We start from the raw sequence: 7,314 nt of genomic DNA, 5'->3' as shown, positions 1-7,314 counted from the left end.
GGGCTTGCAGAAGCTGCTGCCGTGATCGTGGCCGCAGCAGCCCCAGCACCCCCCTCACCCTCCCAGACGCTCAGGCGGGGAAGGTTTCGTGCTTGCTGTCAGAACGAACATGTTACTTCAAGAGAGAAAATACTAAGGAGGGCTGCAGTTCTCATTGGCAGCCCTGGAAGTGGAGGACAGTGAAACGTCATCCATGGGTCTCAGAGGGAGGAGGACACCCCCCATCATGGCACACTAGCCCAGAAGTAGAGGCTGTGAGCATGGCATCCACACGTCCCACCCAAGGAGAATTCCAGAAACAGACCAGCACTGACCATGGATCAGAATAGAGGGTACAAGCTGACGTCCAGACGCGGCTGAGCACAGGAAGCAGGTTGGGCATGGAGGCTGACGTAAGCACTGGACGCGCTAACACACGCGTTCGATGAGCAAGCAGATGTTAGGAAGCCGTAAACATAGGCGCCAGATAACACAGGGGCTAAACGCATAAAGCCAACTGAAAGGTAAAACAAGGACTGTGGATGAAGACACGGGACTTCTCCCCGGACCTCTTCACAGTTAGGTCTCGTGGCAACTGGAAAACAGGCAGATGTGGGTGTAGACACGGATCTCCATGTTCCTCAGAGAGAAAACACTGTACTTCCTATGAGGCCGTGACGTGGACTCACCCACAAAGGAAACCTCAATGAGCAAAAAGTAGGTTAACAGGGGCTTTCCTGGTGGTGCAGTGGTTGAGGGTCCGCCTGCCGATGCAGGGGACGCGGGTCCGTGCCCCGGTCTGGGAAGATCCCACATGCCGCGGAGCGGCTGGGCCCGTGAGCCATGGCCGCTGAGCCTGCGCGTCCGGAGCCTGTGCTCCGCAACGGGAGACGCCACAACGGTGAGAGGCCCGCGTACCGCAAAAAAAAAAATCCACCTCCTCACCTGTGAAATAGAAATATTAGCACCTGCTGGAGAATTGTCGTGAAGGGTACACGCGACAGCGCAGAAAAATTCCTTAAAAAATGGCAGCTGCCTAAAAAAAAAAAAAAAAAAAAAAAAAAAAAAGTAGGTTAACAAACATGATCTTATTATAATCCAACAAAATTTAAAATAAATTTTAAAAGGTGTCACGCACATAGCCCCAATCTTGACCGCTCAGAAACTAAGAAAGACATTCCTAGGTAACACTTAGATAAAAGCGGGAAGTCAGATCTGAACACGCAGGCTCTCTGGAAAGCTCAGCATCTCAGCTGAGCCCACAGGCTCGATCGACTGGCACTCAGGCGCTCCAAGGAAAGAATAACAGTGAGGGATTTCGTGCCCATCTTAGGAAATGAGAACGAGAGCAGTAAGATACAGTTTAGAAAGTAGAGCGAAGAATTTATGAAGGTAAAACCAGAAATTAGTTGAGTAGAAAACAAATAATAAAAAAAGAGAAATGATAGAAGTGTTTTTCTCTAAAAGAAAATAAAGTGGAGCTGCCTGGCCCTGCCCAAAAGCCTGACGAAGGAATGGCGGTCTTGACTTAGAATTTACGTATGAAATTTAGAAACCCGCCTATAATTAGGAACGAGGAAGGAGACTCAGGGACAGAAAAGGTGGGAAGGATGACACACAGCACAACTTTCAAATCTGGGACAACTGTTCAGAAACGTGAAGCAAACTGGTAATTTTCTAGTGAACGCAAATGGCCAAAATAACTTAAAACAGGGAAAACATGAGCAGGCAAATACGAGAACCTGGGGAGGTGATTTCAAATGAACAAACAGGGAAAAGCACCCGGGACAGATGCTCACAGCTGAGTAAGATCTACCCTCAAGTTACAAGAAAAGTTATTCCAATGTTATTTTAACTTTTCCGAGACACATAAAAAGATGGAAAACTGTAATTCACCTCATGAAACCAGTATAATTTAATACAGAAACCTTATGTAGTACAAAAAAAGAAAACTATAGACAAATATTACTTACAAATGAAGATGAGGAAAATATCTAAGTAAGAGAGTAGCAACGAGAACGCAGTAAGAAGTCTGCAGAATTATGTACTACGACTGGTCTAGGCCAGGCTTCCAAGGGTGGCTCAATGATTCACCTAAATCATTTAATGGACAAATTAGCACAGAAGATTCATAAAACCAAATCAATAAGTGCTGAAAAGAAATGTGACAAAATTCAGCAATTATTAATAGCAACAACATTAATTAAAATAGAAGGAGAAAGTGGAGACTGCCCCCAGCAGAGGCCAAGGTCATGCTACATGGAAAACACAGAACTGTCTCAAAAATGCAGGGGAGAGCAGTGGTACTCCCCTTTGTCTGTTGTAATTCAACATCTTCTTGGAGGTTCTAGCAAATGCAACAAGAGGAGAAAAATAAATGACGTCAGCCTTAGAAAAAACAGATAAAAGTTTTTAAAGACTCCCCCGTATCCCCGAGTTTAAAAAATTAAAAATGAATAAGAGGATATGAGCACCTAGGAGCCAAGGCAGCAGAGATTCCGTTCAAAGCAGTAACTGTGGTCAAGCGGCCCCAAGAGTAGAGGTGACATTAATGGCCAAAGGCATTCACAGCTCTCTCCCTGATGGCCGCTCTGCTCCCGCAGGCCTAGGAACCGGCCCCTCCACCATGCCTCCCCACTGGCCTCCGGGATCCAGCCTGCGGGAGGAAAAGCAGCTGCCGCCTCTTCCGAGGCCTTATCTGGGAGATCCACGTCAGCCCATCTGCCGCGCGTGGTCACTGCTCAGCCAGGCCTCGCCTGGCTGCCAGGGGCCCGGGTGCAGCCTCGCCGTGTGCGTGGTGAGGGCACGATGCCGCGGAGGGGCACCAAGCGCGTCAAGCAGCAGTCTCCCCGCGAGAACAAAACGGCAGGAGCAGAGGCACACCCGCTGAGTGCAGAGCAAACAAGACCTAAACAGATGGAAAAACTCCAGGCTCTCGGAGGGCTTGAAACCCAGACGCAGCAGGTGCACACGCTCCCGGTGGGATCCCAGCTTTTCCCGTGATGGACACTCACAGTCGCCGTGGAGGGCACACGTAGAACACGTGGACGGATGGAGGCCGAGGTGCAGGGGCCCTGGTCCAGATCCAGCCGAGTGACCTTGGGCGGCCACTGCGCCTCCAGAGCCCGGGCTCCAGGCTGTCGAGGGGGGTGTGGCGGTGGGTTGCTCCGCGTGAAGTGTGGGGACCCGCGAGAGCACGTGGCGCCTGCCCAGCGCTGGGCGAAGTTCAGCTCGTCTTGGTGGCGGTATTTGCACGACTCAGAACATTCCTACCACCACGGACGCCCCGTCCGTGTGCTAGTGAGACGCAGAGTAAGTCGTCTGCTGCGCAGAATAGAGCCCAGGATCGGATTCTGGAATATGTGAGTAAAACCAGATAGACAGTCGGTGCAGAAAACGGTGGTTTGATCAAGTCGTAAAGAACCTCTTGGTGAAGTCCCGGAGCAGCCCTGCAGTGACAGGGCTGAAGGGGCCCCGATGAGGGGCCGAGGCCGCTGAGAGGAGCTGTGGCCTCAGAAAAACCAGCCCCGGCGCGGAGGACGAGGCTCTGGGAGGGGCGCTGTCTCAGCACCCCGGGACCCGTCCCCTCCCAAGACATCTCATCGGTCTGCGGAGAACGTGTGGCCACGAGCTCACTGCAGGGGAGTGGGCTGCCTGCTGGGCCCGGGGCTGACAGCTGCTCCCCACAGCCCCCCAGCAGGAAGCCCGGGGCCCCACAGCTGCGGGCCGGGTGTGGACGCCCCTCCCGCCGCTGCCCTGCTCCAGGCAGCCCTGTGGGGAGGACAGACAGGGCCCAGGTTGGGGGGGAGCAGGCCTGGGCCCCACAGTCCAGGCAGAGTATGGGATGATTTCGCAAAACCACAGGGGAGGACGGAGGCCCTGAAAGAAAAGAGGAGGCGCCCTGACGGGCAGAAGGGCAGAGGGCTCACACAGCCGCAGGGGAAGCCGCCCTCCACGCCATCCTCACGCAAGGGGGGGCCACACTCGGGACGCAGCGCGGCTTCCTGCCGGCCCAGCACGGGCCCCGCCATTGCCCCCGAACACAGATGGAGGAAGCACGCTGGATTTTCTAAAAACGAGACCTTTCCTGAGACATAATTCACATGATATAAATTCACCCTTTTAAAGGGTGCAATTCAGTGGTTTTTAGTTTCTTCACAAGGCTGTGCAACCGTCACCTCTAATTCCAGAACATTCCGCCACTCCCCAGAGAAACCCTGTGCCCATTAGCAGTCACCCGTTCCCTCCAGCTGCCCCCGGAGCCCACCTCTGCCTCTGGGAATCTGTCTGTGCTGGGCGTTTGCACGCAAGGAGCCTGCAGGTGTGGCCTTCAGGAGCCGCCCCTTCATGTCACATCACGTCTTCAGGTTTCATCCCTGTTCCTACAGGTGTGAGGACTGGCTTCCTTCTGGGGGCTGAACAGCCCTCCCTGTGTGGATGGACCACGTCTTGTTTATCGCTTCATCCATCGACGCCACTGGGCTGTTTCCCCCTTCCAGCTGCTGTGAACATCTGTGTGCACATCTGCTTGTGTGGACAGGTGTTCAGACTCTCGGGTTTGTGCCGGGGATTGGAACTGGTAGGCTGGGTGGCGACCGTCTAACATTCTGAAGTGCCCACCCGGGCCCCCAGAGGCCGCTTCCAGGTGGGCGCGAAGTCCTGACTCACTGATTTGCTTTCCTCGATGACCACAGACGCTGAGCACCTTTTCACGTGCTTGTCGGCATTCGTATAAATTATCAGGAACCCGTGTGCACGCGTGTTTCGCCCGCTGGCTGTCTCAGCTGTTCATCTTTTGACTGTTGACTTGCAGGAGGCTGTTAGCACATCGGTTTATAACTGCCTCACCCTGGGGTGACAAACATTGCCTCTGTCCAGAAATAGTCACATGATCCCAGCTCGAAGGGGGCGCAGGGCATGTTTTAGGGGTGTCGACTGGGTTAGAGCCCAGGAAGGGGGTCACCTGCCCCCCACCGGGTGGAGAAGCTGCCACGCCGCCCGAGTCCCTTGTGTATCAGGTCCACCTGCTCTCCCGGGCCGGGAATGGGCGTTAACATCTGGCAGAGGCAGAGTCCCCACTGCCCGGTCCCTCCAGATTCTTCTTATCTCACTTTGTTTTCCAGCAACTGAGAAGTTCTTTGGTGATCTCAATGGCCCAAGTCACGTTTTAGATGAGCTCAGGGTGAAATGTCAGCTCGGGGATGCTGGGACTCCCCACCTCGGGCAGTGTGGGTGCGGGTGGAGGGTGGAGGGGTGGTGCTGCCGGCCATCTTCCGGGGGTTTTCCACGGAGACCGGGGGCAAAGTTTGAGCTTAGACAATCGACAGCTTTTATCGCTGTCGTAAACACCGTGTTCTCCTTATCGTCTCTTCTAACTGGAAGCTGCTCTGCTTTCTGAACGTTGGTTTTGTGCACAGCTGCCCTCCTGAATTCACCTGTGGCTTCTGTGGTTTCTGCTTGTTCCAGGGCCAGCACGAAGTTGCAGGGGGGCGTGTGTGTGTGTGTGTGCACGTGCGTGGTCTGGGGGACACGTGGACGGGGCATGGTGGGCTCTGGAGGCCAGGCCAGGTGAGGCCTGGGCCTGAGCTGTCATCACCGGGGAGGGGCCGCCAGGCTGGGGCCTCATTCTGAGGAGAACTGCGTCTGTGCGTCTGTCTGCGCGTCTGTGCGTCTCTGCCGTCTCTGCCGTCTTTGCTGTCGTCTGTGCTGTCTGTGGCTGTTGCCGAGAGTGCCTGGCACTTGGGGGCACTGGATGGGTGTCAGGATTTGGGGTAACTAAGAGGAACTTGAGTCTCCCTTGGGGAAGCCAGGACACAGCCCAGCACCCACCACTCCAAGGCCCCCGCCGGCACCTGCTGGGTTCACGCTGCCCGGCCAGGCTTACTGAGGTGTTCATCTGCAGGGATGGTGGCCTCAGAGAGGGTGGGGTGGCTGCAGGGGGCCGCGCATCCTCACTCACCCAGATGCCTCCTCCGTAAGAACCCCAGGCTGCCCACCACCCAGGCCCCCTCGAGGTGCCCCCTCCCCCTGTCACCACGGGTCCAGCGGGGCAGCTCCCACCTCTGAAGCCAGGCAGCCTTTCACAGGCTGGGGAGGCTTGGAGCTCAGCGGCCAGCAGGATTGGGGTCCCCAGGCCCCAGGAGGCAGGGTAGCAGGAAGCAGCCTGGTCCCTGGCCCCACCTTGAGCTTTCCTGGGGGCACCAGGTGGACTTGAAGGTCTGCCCCGGCCAGGGAGGGTCTGGGAGCAGCGTAGCACGGGGACGGCCTGGGGGACGGCCAGGCCCCAGCGTGTGGTTTTGATGTCAGGTGATGGCGCCTCCTGCCAGTCTTCCTCCCCCAGTCCCTAGACTGGGGGCCACCAGGGTGACCCTGCTCTGCCCAGGGCCGGCACAGGGCCCTGAGTGGGAGGTGTCCCTCTCTGGTGTCCCCGTGTCCCACCACGCAAGCCGGCGGGCAGCTCCCGACCTCAGCCATCTCTCAGGGTGCCTGCCTGAGGGCCGGTCCAGTCCAGCCTCTGGAACTAAAAGGGCCCGGCACAGGGTGGATTGGCACCGCCCACCCGCTTATCCCGTGGAGGGCCCAGCAGCAGACCGCGGCATGCCCACCAACGCCAGGCCCCAGCTCCCCTGGGCTGACCATGGGCCCACGTGGAGCTGCCACAGCTCTGCCAGGGCAGAGAGGCTGGTAGCCAAGGTCACCTGGCTAGTGTGTGACCCCGGCCAGTGTGTCACACAGCCACCGCCCACCCCTCCGACTGCTGGGCGTCCCCATCCGTCCATTCACACTTGCCACCCAGGGTGGCCTAGGTGGGACCGCATCCCAGGGGCAGAGACCAACGATGAGGGTCAGCAGGTGAAGATAGGCCTGAGGCCTAGGACCCACAGCAGGCACCATGGCCCTGCATCTGGGTGGGGGCCAGTCTGCCCAGTGGAGGGCCACCGGCTCAGCCAGTCTGCCCAGTGGAGGGCCGCTGGCCTCCTGGGGGAGGGGGCACCTGTTGCCGACGGGGGTCCCGGAGTAAGAGGGGTCTCCTTCAGAGACAGACCCGAGCAGCGTTCACGGCAGCTCAGGATAGAAGGAGCCCCCCCAGCAGCCCCGCCTCTGGGTTCAGTGCTTGGCCTAGCTCTGCGGAGAGCAGGGGACGGTCCCTCCAGGGGGAGCAGGCCTGGCCTGGGGGGCTCTCGGTCACGGGGCAGAAGGGCTGGGGCAGCCCATGAGGTGGGTGGTTGGAGCTCGGCCAGGCGCACAGGGGGTGCGCAAACTGACGCCCAGCCCTGGGTGTGTGGGTGAGAGCAGGTGGCTGGGCCACTGGTGGGGGGGGGGGGGGGGGCCCGG

This window comes from Lipotes vexillifer, unplaced genomic scaffold (assembly GCF_000442215.2).
Source record: "Lipotes vexillifer unplaced genomic scaffold, Lipotes_vexillifer_v1.1 scaffold966, whole genome shotgun sequence".
In the NCBI taxonomy this organism is placed as follows: Eukaryota; Metazoa; Chordata; class Mammalia; order Artiodactyla; family Lipotidae; genus Lipotes; species Lipotes vexillifer.
This window is presented reverse-complemented; position numbering follows the sequence as displayed.